Here is a 15,505-nt window from a genome sequence, read left to right on the forward strand (position 1 = left end):
CTCCTATGGGGACAGCCAAAGAACCCGTGTGGCTCAGTTGGTAGAGCATGTTACTTGCCACACCAGGGTTTTGGGTTTAATTCCCACGGTGGACCAGTATGAACAAATATGAAAATGTATGTAGTCATTTTACATTTTAGTCATTTAGCAGACACCCTTATCCAGAGTGACTTACAGTAGTGAATTAATAATTTTCATATATATATATATATATTTTGCACTGGCCCCCCCGTGAGAATCAAACCCACAACACTGGCGTTGCACACACCATGCTGGCGTTGCAAACACCATGCTCTACCAACTGAGCCACAGGGAAGCTAGTCACTCTGGATAAGAGCGTCTGCTAAATGACAACAAAATAAACCTGTACATGGTAGTAGTCTGACAAGTGTTAGTGTAGACGTCAAATTGTATTCAAACTTGAAGTGGCAATCAAATGCTGACTTGCTAGTGAAGACTTTATAATGGGGACAGCATTGACATTTTGATAGGATTTTTTATTTCTTTTTTAACAACCCAAAAAAGTTGGAAAAGACTTAACACTGGATTGGACTCTCTCTACTCTGCATGAACCGTGATCATTGGCAGGGCAGTAGAGAGTAATGTTGCCATGTAGAGGTCAGTGCATTCCTTTTGTAGAGGTCGGGATATTCCGTTGCTTCGCATGGTAGTTTAGGGTCTTTTTCCACTGTGCTTCATTTTGTGCTCTGAAGGGGAGTGGTTTCCTGTGCCGTCTACAGTTGATGTTTCCTGTCAGAACTTAGCAGTGAACTTCTGGGGCAGCAGTACGGTGGCCCTGAGGGACAAAGTAGGTTTTAGTTACAGTTGTATGGGAGAGATATGAACTTTACACTATGAATAAGTTCACAATGTAAATGTTAAATGTACTTAGAAAATACACCATTTAACTTCAATGACCTTACATGGAGACTTACAAGAAACAGAGGACATGGATATGAAGTGTTGAAAGCTGTGCACTTTGTTATTGCTGGGAACGTGAAAAACGAGTAGTACTTCTAGTCATTAAACATGATTCATTTAAATTCAAAAGACATTTACAACGCATTGCTTGGCGAGTTATGACCTGGGAACGTTGCCACTGAAACTCAATTAGCTTGACAATACATTTCAAGTTTATTGCGTTTCTACTTGTGCCAACTGAGATCTTTGCTGAGTTACATGTTCGAAACACACAATAAATCAATCATGCTGTAAATGTCCCCGTTCCATGCCACCTTCCATGTTCCATGAATGCATATTTCATTGTTATGAAAGTGTTCTGTAGCCCTCAAGAAAGCCTGATTCTTATAGTTAACTTCTCCCAAGTTGTGCTTCCTGAGGTGCTGTCAGGGTTGGCTCTGGCTGAGGGCATGTCTGCGTTAGGGCTGTAGGAGAAACAGGAAGTGTAGGAAGTGCAGTTATCTCACATGGAAAGTGCTCACTGCTCACAATGGTTTCTAGATGTATGTATCTGGGAGGAGGAGAAGATTTCAATAATATACTTTATCTTTTCAAATAAGTAACCTTGTTAAGCCTCCCATCCACTCTCCTGACGTATCAGGGTGGACATGATCTGTCTCACTATATAGAAGATTAATCAGACATATGGAAAATATACACGAGTTGCCCCTTCTGTCTCTGAGTCATTGGATCGTATTAGAGTCTGTCTCCTGCCACAGAACTCTCCAAGCCAAGGCATATGATTTCACGGAGAGGTGTACAAAACATAAAGCACACCATCCTAAGGTCGAGTTGCACCGGCTCCTTTTGCCATCAGAACAGCCTTAATTCATTGGGGCATGGACTCTACAAGGTGTCAAAAGCATTCCACAGGATGCTGGCCCATGCTGACTCCGACGCTTCCCACAGTTATGTCAAGTAGGCTGGATGTCCTTTGGGTGGTGGACCATTCTTGATACACACAGGAAACTATTGACTGAGAAATACCCTGTAGCATTGCAGTTCTTTACACAAACCAGTGCGCCTGCCTTGCATCTACTACCATACCCCGTTCAAAGGCACTTAAATCTTGTCTTGACCATTCAGCCTCTGAATGGCACACATATACAATCCATGTCTCAGTTGTCTCAAGGCTTAAAAGTCCTGATTTAACCTGTCTTCTCCCCTTCATCTACACTGATTGAAGTGGATTTAACAAGTGACATCAAAAAGGGATCATAGCTTTCACCTGGTCAGTCAATGTCAATGGAAAGAGCAGGTGTCCTTAATGTTTTGTACATTCAGTGTATATCATGCATTCTTGTTTTGTGGCAGCTGAATCTATCAAATATATTTTTAGAAAGCTGAAATAGAGTGAAATAAAATGTGTGAAACCTCCTGGATCATGTCCACTAGCTCTCCATGGGCTCTGGTCGGGGCCTTCTCCCCTGATTGCATATGAACACTTCATAACCTATGGAGAGAAAAAAAAGCATTAGCTATACAACTGAAAATGTTTTTCTCTGCCCCATGGCAATATGTGTAGAATTGCAGGAAATTTGCTTTAAAACAGCAACATATTCTCTCAACCTCATTGTAAAATGTGTAGAATAGTGTGAGATTAGCTATACAACTGCTATTTTTCTCTATGCCCCATGGCAAAATGAGTTGAATTGTAGGAAGTTCGCTGTTTTCTCAAAAATTAAATCACCTTGTGGGGGGACCCAGCCAATGTAACGTTCGTTGTTGGAATGAGACCAAGGCGCAGCGTGGGTTGGGTTCATCATACTTTAATATAAACGGTGAACCAGCAAAAACCAAAACAAGAAGCAACACAACGAACGAACAATTTCGCAGGCTTCTCACAGCAATGCAAAAACAACTTCCCACACCAGACAGGTGGAAAAAGGGCTACCTAAGTCTGGCTCCCAATCAGCGACAACGATGTGTAGCTGTCCCTGATTGAGAACCATACCAGGCCAAAACACAGAAATACAAAACATAGATAGGGAACATAGAATTCCCACCCCAACTCACGCCCTGACCAAACCAAAATAGAGACATAAAAAGGAACTCTAAGGTCAGGGCGTGACAGCCAAACTGCAGTACACCACTGATCATGTAATTTTCTCTTGATGTTTATGCTTTATCTAAGGTCTAGTATCCACTTAGCAGTGGCATTAACAATTGACTTTAGACTACTTTTAACAATTAACTGTTTTGTTTGAAAAAGTGTATTTTTAAAGCCAGTCCTCTGTGCACCTCAAGTTATTCCCTCGTTCTGATCAGATTTAAACCAATCACATGCTGTAGTACCATGGCCTCCAACTCCCAAGACTATTACCTATCACTCCTGTATTTCCTTTGACAACCAATCACTCTCAATAATCATCCCGTCACAGGATGAATCAGAAAGGATTGGGAGAAAGTCTTGGTGGATTTGAGCAACTGAGGTTTGTTGTAATGTACATCACAGTACATTTCAAAGAAGGTACGTAATTATGTTCTCAATGACAGTGGAGTATACAGTATATTGTTATTTTATGATTCAACATTTTGGCCCCCACACATAAAGATGTAGGATCTTAATTTGATCACTCCTAGGAAACGTTTGCATTTCCTGCATAGCAGGAAATGCAAACGTGTAGTGTATTTCAGTTTTAAAAAGGCTTCTAAAGTTTGTAATTTCAATGTATCACCCCATACAAAAATATCCATTAATTATAATCCACATAATAATTTGCATTTCCTGTTGCTATAGGATTATTTTCCTTCTGTAGAAAACTGACTGAAATTAAGATCCTACATCTGTTCTGATCTGTCTTTCATTGAAACTGTTATAGAGACAGAGAACAAAATAATTTTGTAGTGAAGGAAATGTATGCCTTTGTGTTAAATCTCTCATTTTATGACCACCTATTTTAGTCAGGCATTTCCTGAGACAAAGGTTGAGAATTAGCTAAACCGAACACAATGAGAAAGGCATTATTTCAAAAGGAGATAGTGGAAAAAACACCAGAGGCAAATAACTGGAAAATTCCCCTGAAAGATGTTCTGGACGCAGTGTAGATTATGTTAGGGCTGCAATAGACGTCACTAACGACATAATTAATGCAACTAAACCCCAGGTTCCCATTAGCCTGTCTGTCACATTTAGTCTCTCTATGGAGGGAGGGAAAGAAATATGCGGTAAACATCACCACAGACATTTTAATGACCTCACTGTCTGTGTACCTCCTCCCTGTGACTTCACTTTAGAACTCCTGGTGCTAAATCCCTTTCACATTCTTTTAAAGAACTCCTACGGACAGTAAACAAACCAATATGGGGTGTAGTTATGAACTGTGATTAAGAAGAAGAACACTGTGGATTATCCACTGAATCCATAGTAAATAGTCTTACGTTCTATTGACGTCCTGAGAGGGATGCGCCAAATTAGTCAAGATCTCAATGAAAGTTCACATCAGGTTAACTTCGCAGATGTAGAATTAGATGTGTGTGTTGTCTTAGAAGTGTTTAATCCTTTTGTACCATTCACTGACAGGTAAAATCACAGCCGTTAACAAGTCTAGTCACAAGTCTGTTGTCATGTGTATGACCTTGTAAAGTAGTATAGACGATTGCTGTTGAATAAACAGATCCGGAAGCCAGGAGAAACCCAACTACAATAGACGAAGCCCACTGTCCAGTAGACAAAGCCCACCCAGGACATAAGAAATTAAACAGACTTCAGATGGGAAGACTCCTGACCGCTCTTTAATATCCCAGAGATATTGCAGACTACAATATTCGAGCTGTCTCGCATTATGAGACAATAAAAGGGTTGCGTTCCAAGCCTACTATCTAAAAAAATATATATATGTATTATTATTAGACAATATGTTATGAACACAACCTTTTTTCTTGTCCTAAAATCTCATAAAACCCCAAACTGGGTATGTCATCCAGACACAGTACATAATTAGGGGTCAGGGTAGCCATCTTTATTGAGGCTTTAAGAAATAGTCCTCCAAGACTGGAAAGCTTTGTCATTGTTTGGGATATGTAATCGTAGTCATACAATAGTCATACCATAGGCATACCATAGTCATATCATAGTCATACGATAGTCATATCATAGTCATACTATAGTCATACCATAGTCATCATACCATAGTCATATCATAGTCATACCATAGTCATATCATAATCATATCATAGTCATACTATAGTCATACCATAGTCATCATACCATAGTCATATCATAGTCATACTATAGTCATACCATAGTCATCATACCATAGTCATATCATAGTCATACTACAGTCATACCATAGTCATCATACCATAGTCATCATACCATAGTGATATCATAGTCATACCATATTCATCATACCATAGTCATATCATAAGTACTACATTGGGAAAAAATGTCTTCCATCTGTTTTTCCTGGTGTATAATAATAACTGCCTATCATATTGTTTCTCCTCTGCTGTCTTTGGCTGGAGTGGAGTGGAGCATGACGTCTTTCTGCTGTGGGATATGATGACATCAGGACGGAAGTAGGGAACTATAACACCTGTGGATCTACGCAGGGAGAAGGAGGCGGAGATGATGGGGTCATAACCCCTCCCTCATGTGGGAGCAGTGTAATGGGAGGGATAGGGGTTTACACATCTGGACCGGAACAGTTGGAATATTACAGCACACATATGCAGATACACTGTACAGATACACATGTATAGATCAATAATATGTGTGTGTATATGCATGTACTGTAGTTATGCTTATCCTCCTGAGACTCAGCAATTCATTTGTTTTTGGTCAATATCTCTAAGGCCATACATGCCACTGTGTTAGGTCCTGTTGTAGCTTTGAGAGGACATTCTGGGCTCACGTGTTCTTTCTGTTTTCTGATTCTTCAAATTGGCTGTGTAATTTTGTAATCATATTTTTTTGTGAGTTTGATATTCAAATAGTTTCTAATAGGTAAATATCTAATGAATAGTTGAATGAGTTTTCAGAGCAGTGTATAAGAGCTTGCTAATAAATGTCCTCCTGTAGTGGACATCACTATGCACTAATTATGTTTTTTACCTACTCTCTCTATTTTTTCTTATTTACAATCAACCGAGTCCTAATGGCCACTACATTACACACACAAAAAAACAAAAAAAATACATATTTTTTCACATTTCTTTCTTTGTAACATGTTCTTTTCACCCTAGACACATATTCATATTTACAAAAAAATAATAATAATAAATGCTGGTTCTCAAGAGGCTATATATGATATACATGTACAGTATATAGTACAAAAAGGCACAAACCCACACATACACACCCTCCATAATCAGAGGAAGCTGGGTTGGATGGTGGCAGCTTTGATTTGAACAGGAAACTCCCTCTATTGTTCTTCCCCAGTAACCCACACCCTCTGTGGTTTCAGAAATGTCCAGTACTTTACCCAACATCAGGCCTCCTGGCATGTATTGCTCCTCTACTATGGGCACTTGTTGCTATGGGTTTCTCTTAAATCAAATAAAATTGTATTCGTCACATGCGCCGAATACAACCGGAGTGGACTTTACCGTGACATGCTTACTTGCAAGTACTTTCCAAACAATGCAGTGTTAAAAGACATTTAGCAAATAAAAATACAAAGTAGTAAAACAATAAATTACAATAACAGTACCGAGTCAATGTGCGGGGGGGTATGAGGTAGTTGAGGTAATATGTACATGTAAGTGTTTGTCCTCTTAGAAAAAAACCTTGTCTGTATTCAGGTGGTGAAATGCCTGTCGTAGTTTATACATCTCTTTGAATTTGGAAATCAGATAAGAGTGTTGTTTCTGCTGCTGAATAACAGGGATTGCCGTTAATTAGCAGTTAGTTACTTTCTGTCATGAAAACGGAGCAGGCTAACGCTAGAAGTGCTAGCCCACCGGTGTTCTTATCCACGGCTGGACACAAATGCTTTAGGTGTGAGATGATTTCCACACAATCACAAGATGAAGATAAGGTGGAACTGAACAATGGACAGGGATTTGTCTGCCCTAAATGGACCACCATCAAACACTTAGATCCTTTGTCTGCTGCCCTAAATGGACCACCATCAAGCAGCTTAGATCCTCCGGCTGCACGCTCGGCTGCGAGAAAAGGATAACCTGCTTTCTAAGTACACCAACATTGCTGTAGCCCAGGCAAACCGAATCTCAGCTATAAATGCCTCCTATAGCAAAGCTTGATCTGTCCCAATCCAACAGACAGATGTTAAGCTCAACTCCGTGGTCGATGGGAGACTGGACACTTACAAGGCGTAGGAGATGGGGAAGGCAGACTGGCCACCCTTCATCTATCCGAGAAGATCGGATCCAGCTATCAAACAGCTTTGGCCCGCTTGAGATGGACCTATCAGCCCCTGGAGTCAGCACAGATCCTGGGAGCATACCATCAGCCGGAGGCCGCCGAGTGGCACACTCCCCCACGGCCACCACAGTTCAGCAGGTCGATGACTCAAGACTGAAGGGTCTCAGACCATCTTCCACCTTCCTCGGGTTTCCGACGCCATCCGCTGTTGCTGGTGCAAAGAGTCAGGTTAGCCTGGATCAAAGCCTCCATCTCCCTTCCATGAGGCAGTCCCATCCTGCTCCACATCTTCCTTCCCCATCGGATTACATCACAACCACCATCATTGCGGGCAGCTCGATAGTGAGAGATCTTGGTCTGCCTACGATCTGTAGACCGACCAAGGTCCACTGTCACAAAGCAGCCTGTGTCCATGACATCAACTCCCTCCTGCCCAAGGTTCTGGCCAACTACTCCAATATTGACACCATCGTCACTCACATAGATTTTAACGACCTTCGCTTTAGGTAATCTGTTTGTTAACTTGGCTTTCGAAGAACTCAGAAAGGCAGGGTAGGATGGATATAGGTCTGTAGCAGTTTGGGTCTAGAGTATCTCCCCCTTTGAAGAGGGGAATGACCGCTGCAGCTTTCCAATCTTTGTGAATCTCAGACGATACGAAAGAGAGGTTGAACAGGCTAATAATAGGGGTGCAACAATTTCGGCAGATAATTTTGGAGAGGGTCCAAATTGTCTAGCCCGGCTGATTTGTAGGGGTCCAGATTTTGCAGCTCTTTCAGAACATCAGCTATCTGGATTTGGGTGAAGGAGAAATGGGGAGGCTTGGGCGAGTTGCTGTGGGGGGTACAGGGTTGTTGACCGGGGTAGGGGTAGCCAGGTGGAAAGCATGGTCAGCAGAAGAAAAATGCTTATTGAAATACTCAATTATAGTGGCATTATCGGTGGTGACAGTGTTTCCTAGTTTCAGTGCAGTGGGCAGCTGGGAGGAGGTGCTCTTACTCTCCATTGACTTTACAGTGTCCCAGAACATTTTGGAGTTTGTGCTACAGGATGAGAATTTCTGCTTGAAAAAGCTAGCCTTAGATTTCCTAACAGGCTGTGTATATTGGTTCCTAACTTCCCTAAAAAGTTGCATATCACGGGGCTATTCGATGCTAATGCAGTACGCCACAGGATGTTTTTGTGCTGGTCCAGGGCAGTCAGGTCTGGAGAGATCCAAGGGCTATATCTGTTCCTGGTTCTACATTTTTTGAAAGGGGCATGCTTATTGAAGATGGTGAGGAAGGCACTTTAAAGAATAGCCAGGCATCCTCTACTGACGGGATGAGGTCAATATCCTTCCAGGATACCCGGGCCAGGTCGATTAGAAAGGCCTGCTCGCTGAAGTGTTTTAGGGAGCGTTTGACAGTGATGAGGGGTGGTCATTTGACCGCAGACCCATTACGTATGCAGGCAATGAGGCAGTGATCGCTGAGATCTTGGTTGAAAACAGCAGAGGTGTTTTTGGAGGGCAAGTTGGTTAGGATGATATCTATGAGGGTGCCCGTGTTTACAGATTTGGGGTTGTACCTGGTAGGTTCATTGATCATTTTTTGTGAGATTGATGTCGTCAAGCTTAGATTCTTGGATGCCCAGGGTGTTAAGCATGTCCCAGTTTAGGTCACCTAGCAGCACAAGCTTTGAAGATAGATGGGGGGCATACCATACCATACACATCATACGAAAAGTAACATATCATACTAAATGAAGTGTCTCGGATGTAAGTACAGAATAATACGGGCCCACCCATAATCATACTCTGGACCTGGTTATTACCAGGGGGCTTTCTCATGACATATCCTCTATTGTTAATGTTTCTTTATCTGATCATCACTATGTATTTTTTACTACCTTGTTGCCCATAGCACATGGTAATACTGAGCTCATTATTAAGAAACACTGTCTTATTTTTTTATCTTTATTTAACTAGGCAAGTCAGTTAAGAATAAATTATTATTTTCAATGATGGCCTAGGAACAGTGGGTTAATTGCCTTGTTCGGGGGCAGAGCGACAGATTATTACCTTGTCAGCTCAGGGATTCAATCTTGCAACCTTTCAGTTACTAGTCCAACACTCTAACCACTAGGCTACCTGCCACCCCTCTCTGAAGTGGCTACAGATTGTATTGAGTGTATGAACAATACACCACCACCTATTCTGCCTACCTGTTGTGATGACTTAGTTGATAACTTTAATTGCAAATTAAGGGCAACCATTGATACCATAGCTCCAGTATGGTTGAAAAAGGCCACATCCAAACAGAGAGCCCCTTGGATGAGTGAAGAAACAAATCAATTAAAGAGAAATTGCAGAAAGGCAGAGCGGAAGTGGAAAAACTCAAAGTTGCAGGTCCGTTATGATATTCTGAGAAAATAACAATTAGAAATTCCAGACAGGCTAATTTTTCAAGCTTGATCACTAATAATCAAATAATTCAAGAATGCTCTTCTTGACCATTGATGGCCTGATAAATCCTACCCCCGCAAACCTATGTGAACTTTCCTCCACATCTAATGTGATGAGTTTGCGGCATATTTCAGAGATAAGATAACAAACGTTAGAATGGGTATCAGTCAAGAACCTGATTGGTTAGCCACCTGTAGATTTATGCAGGGTAGTAATGTTTTGAGTTGGGATTATGGTTCATTGTTCACCTAGCTAGCTAGCTACATGTCTTAGCAAATGACTCCACTATGCAAGTAACCATTTCAATAGAATGTCACTGCGACAACTGTTGATAGACGTAGCTGGTAAATTCACTCTGGCTGTCTACTTCGATTTCAGAGGACTCTCATCTGATTGTGCCACAGCGCAGAATAACTGACACATTTACAAACACTCAACACCCGTTGAATATGGCCGGTGTCAGTAAACGTTGGCAAAAAAACATACATTGTTGCCAGCAGCACAGTTGCAGTCACCAACTCTCTGGATAACATAAAAGCAGCCTAACCAGCTCTGCTAGGGCGAGTAACATTAGCCAGTTAGCTTGGGTGCTTGACTGCTGTTGTTAGGACAGAACACTCGGATCAACCCTTAAAGAGATGGGTGTGGCTAAAGCTTAAGAGGGTGTGAACGATGCTAAGTGACACGAGCCTACTTCCTGACATCCAGGACCTATATACTAGGCGGTGTCAGAGGAAGGCCCAAAGAATTGCCATAGACTGTTCTCTCTGCTACCGAATGGCAAGCGGTACCAGAGCACCAAGTCTAGGACCAAAAGGCTCCTCCTTCTGGCCCAAGCTATAAGACTGCTGAACAATTAATCAAACGGCCACCCAGACCATTTACATTGACCCCCCCCCCCATTGTTTTTACACTGCTGCTACTCACTGTTTATTTTCTATGCATAGTCACTTTACAAATTACCTCAACCAACCTGTACTCCCGCACACTGACTTCCAGTACCACCTGTATATAGCTTCGTTATTGTTGTGTAATTTCCTTGTGTTACATTTTGATTTAATTTTTTTACTTTGGTTTATTTAGTAAGTACTTTCTTAACTATATTTCTTGAACTGCATTGTTGGTTAAGGGCTTCTAGGTAAGCATTTCACAGTAAGGTGTAACCTGTTGTATTCGGCACATGTGACAAAAACAATTTCATTTGACTTGATCTGACACCAGTTTTAAAGCGTCTGCAGTGGCTGCCTCTGAGTTTTAGAATACATTTTAAGATTCTTATATTGGTATTTAAATCAATCCATGATTGTGCACCCCAATACATGTCAGACATGCTTTTAAGTTATGTACCCAGTAGGTCCCTCAGGTCCTCTGGCACTGGCCTTTTAACTATCCCAAGCCTAGGACCAAGAGGCATGGAGAGGCAGCCTTTAGTTATTATGCCCACAGCCTCTGGAATAGCCTGCCAGAGATCCTGAGGGGGGCGATACAGTGGACACATTTAAAAGCGATCTTAAAACACACCTTTTTAGCTTTGCTTTTCCTTAGCATGCTTTTTTAGTCTTTCAGTTTTTATTGTTATTCTTTTGTTTTTTATCCTCTTATGTTTGTAGTAAATATTCCTGTTTTTATTTTCATTGTTTTTTATTCGTTTTTTCCTGTGAAGCACATTGCATTGCATTCCTGTCTGAAATGTGCTATATAAATAAAGCTTGACTTGATTCTCTTCACATAGCATGGCAGGGAAGATTCATTAGCAAGCACAACACATCCAATAGGTATCCAATAGATACAGAGCTATGCAAAATTGATTTGCGTGCCAACACAGACTTCTGGTTTGTTTACACCACTTTACCTTACTCTTTCCCTCAGCTGACTTCCTTCAATTACATTACCAAACTCTTCCTCCCGCTCTAACTAAATCTACACCCGGCCCAATCCCAACCCTATGCTTCATCCAAAGGTGGGATGCACTTTGGCAACAATATGACTCATCAATTGCAGAATGCAAGACATTATCTCCACCGGATACTGTTCAGGTTCCAATACAAGCGAAGGAAACACATCAATTTAAAAAGGCAAAAATAAACAAAACAAAACAAAACCCAATCCACCCGAGCCCCCCATAGTGTGTACTCTGTAAACCCACTTTGATGATAGTTGTGTCTAGAGCAAGCTCTGTTCCTAATCTCATCTACTCTGAAGAGTCTCTGGTGTCTGGTTCAAGGCCGCGGAGCCTAGGGGTGAAATGGGAGGTCTTGTTTTGACACTGTGAGAAGGCTGACTTTGTTCTTACTTATCTCCCTTTTCATTAGAAGTCAACCCCCATACTGCTACAGCTATTACTGCTTCTGCTGCTACTACTGCTACTACTACTACTGATTCTACTACTACTGCTGCTACTACTACTACTGATGCTACTACTACTGCTACTACTACTACTGATACTACTAGTACTGCTAAAACTGCTAATTAAATTGTTGCTAGTGGTTGTACTAAATTATCCTCTAAATTAATCCTTCACAAGCTGATTTTGTTTCCATTGTGAACCATTGCGAAAGTATTTACCCTCCCCCCCTCCCCCCTCCCTGGCATTTTTCCTATTTTGTTGCCTTACAACCTGGAATTAAAATATATTTTTGGGGGGACTGTATCATTTGATTTACACAACATGTCTACCACTTTGAAGATGCAAAATATTTTTTTCTTGTGAATCAAACAACAAATAAGACAAAGAAAACCTGAAAACTTGAGCGTACATAACTATTCACCCCCCCCAAAGTCAATACTTTGTAGAGCCACCTTTTGCAGCAATTACAGCTGTAAGTCTCATGGGGTAAGCTTGGCATGGGGTAAGCTTGGCAAGCTTGGCACATCTAGCCCCTGGGATCTTTTCCTTTCTTCAAGGCAAAACTGCTCCAGCTCCTTCAAGTTGGATGGGTTCCGCTGGTGTACAGCAATCTAAGTCATACCACAGATTCTCAATTGGATTGAGGTCTGGGCTTTGACTAGGCCATTCCAAGACATTTAAATGTTTCCCCTTAAACCACTCGAGTGTTGCTTTAGCAGTATGCTTAGGGTCATTGTCCTGCTGGAAGGTGCACCTCTGTCCCAGTCTCAAATCTCTGGAAGACTGAAACAGGTTTCCCTCAAGAATTTCCCTGTATTTAGCACCATCCATCATTCCTTCAATTCTGACCAGTTTCCCAGTCCTTGCCGCTGAAAAACATCCCCCACAGCATGATGCTGCCACCACCATGCTTCACTGGGGGATGGTGTTCTCGGGGTGATGAGAGTTGTTGATTTTGCACCAGATATAGCGTTTTCCTTGACAGTCTCATCTGACCAGAGTACCTTCTCCCATATGTTTTGGGAGTCTCCCACATGCCTTTTGGCGAACACCAAACATGTTTGCTTTTTTTTTCTTTAAGCAATGGCTTTTTTCTGGCCACTCTTCCGTAAAGCCCAGCTCTGTGGCGTGTATGGCTTAAACTGGTCCTATGGAAAAAATACTCCAATCTCCGCTGTGGAGCTTTGCAGCTCCTCCAGAGTTATCTTTGGTATCTTTGTTGCCTCTCTGATTAATACCCTCCTTGCCTGGTCCATGAGTTTTGGTGGGCAGCCCTCTCTTGGCAGGTTTGTGTGGTGCCATATTCTTTCCATTTTTTAATAATGGATTTAATGGCGCTTCGTGGGATGTTCAAAGTTTCGGATATTTATTTATAACCCAACTCTGATCTGTACTTCTCCACAACTTTGTCCCTGACCTGTTTGGAGAGCTCCTTGGTCTTCATGGTGCCGCTTGCTTGGTGGTGCCCCTTGCTTAGTGGTGTTGCAGACTCTGGGGCCTTTCAGAACAGGTGTACAAATACTGAGATCATGTGACAAGTCATGTGGCACTTAGATTACACAAAGGTGGACTTTATTTAACAAATTATGTGACTTCTGAAGGTAATTGGTTGCACCGGATCTTATTTAGGGGCTTCATAGCAAAGGGGGTGAATGCATATGCACTTATCACTTTCCATAAATGTTTTATTTTTTATTTTTTGAAACATGTTATTTTTTCCATTTCATTTCACCAATTTGGACAATTTTGTGTATGTCCATTACATGAAATCCAAATAAAAATCTATTTAAATTACAGGTTGTAATGCAACAAAATAGGAAAAATGCACTGTAGCTAGCTAGCTAGTGGTAGTAGCGTATTGCTTCTGCAATCACTGCAGTTACTGCACTTTTACTGCAGTTTCAAAATTGATATATTTTTTTGTAAGGATACTACAACTGCTACTGCTTCTACTTCTGCTTATGCTGCTATTGCTGACTACACTACAGTGTCTGTGTGAAACTGTTGCTGATTGAAAGACATTTACATAAAATCACTGTCTTTTTCCCAAAAAATATTTTCAAAGATTTGTATCCATTAGCATTTTAGAAACAGTCGCTAAAATTGAATGTTAGCATACTAGGAGTCATGGACGACAGAGTCCGTTTAACGTGTGCTCTCGCGAGAATTTGTAAAGTAATGATGTGCAGTAGGCTATTTAGCCTGCTTTCTATTGCTTAACCTCATGCTTTACAATGGCCATGGCTTGGATCGTCTGTCTCATTGGTTTGTCTTCTTCTTTTTTCCCCAGATGACTTTCAATACAAGAAGAGTAGCTGCTGCTTTCGCAACAACTAATGGGTATCCTAACATAATACCCCCAAAAACAAAAAAATAAATACACTGTGAAAAGATAAGAAACCCTGTTTTCCTGATCCCTCCTATACTGTATCTGAATCCAAGGCCATCCATGTGATTTGCTGTGCGAAGCTGAAGATTACATTTCAGCCCCAGGCTTTAGAGTGGCCAGCCACATGTCTTGGGAGAATGAGAATTGACTTAGTGGGGAATGGTCTAACAAGTACCCCAGACCAGTTTTCATTGTAATCCTTTTGAATGGCGGTAAGAGGTCAGAAACCGTAGAGCACATGAAAAGAGGGAAGTATCAGCTTAAGGCTACACGCAGCAGGCATGTGGATCCAACACAAACCCAAACCTCTCGCACACTGAATGTAACTAGAGTGAATATCCTATTGATTTGTACAGTTGTTTCTAATGCACATTTGTTTCTAGTCCTTTTTAATGATTTTTTTATTTGGTATTAACCTGAATGTAACTAGAGTGAATATCCTATTGATTTGTACAGTTGTTTCTAATGCACATTTGTTTCTAATGCTTTTTAAAACAAAAAAAGAAACTTTTATTTACCAGACATATTGAGCATTAAAACACCTACACGTTGCAGCTAGCTCCTTTTTTCAGGGTTTTTGTGCTGTCCACTTTATGTTAGAAGTAATAAAAACAGTACGTCACTACTCTGTGTGTGCTTTACCCCTCTCTGAATACTTCAATCAAAGTCAATCAACAAGAGGGATCTTCAGGTTCAGGATTAAACATCTGTACTGAATACCACTTAGAAAACCATCTTCCCACTAAAATGTCCTTTCATGCATGAATCAAACATTGCTTTGCACTTACTTAACATAGAACGTGGTTTCCCACCCATATTAGATGACTGTGAGATCCCTTTTTAAATTGCTTATGCGCCCCAAGCAAAGTTTGTTTGTTGACAGCTACAACAGCTACCACTGTAATGTGAAAGCCTGATGCAATGTGTCTTTATAACGCACGACTGGCATGCTAAAGTGGTATCCAGGAGCTTATTACTTCCATCTTATTAGTGAACCCAGAAAGCGCATGTAGTTCCTTTAGACCGGGTAAATTC

At 41.2% G+C, this 15,505-nt stretch overlaps 1 long non-coding RNA gene across 1 annotated transcript; it reads left to right on the forward strand.

Annotated features, from left to right (window-relative positions):
• The first annotated feature begins 408 nt into the window (after window positions 1-408).
• On the forward strand, window positions 409-14,459 carry LOC115197572 (uncharacterized). Its single transcript, XR_003879032.1, has 2 exons — window positions 409-618; window positions 14,372-14,459. It is a non-coding gene; the product is annotated as an uncharacterized LOC115197572 (long non-coding RNA).
• The last annotated feature ends 1,046 nt before the right edge of the window (window positions 14,460-15,505 follow it).

Source organism: Salmo trutta, chromosome 7, assembly GCF_901001165.1.
Source record: "Salmo trutta chromosome 7, fSalTru1.1, whole genome shotgun sequence".
Lineage (NCBI taxonomy): Eukaryota > Metazoa > Chordata > Actinopteri > Salmoniformes > Salmonidae > Salmo > Salmo trutta.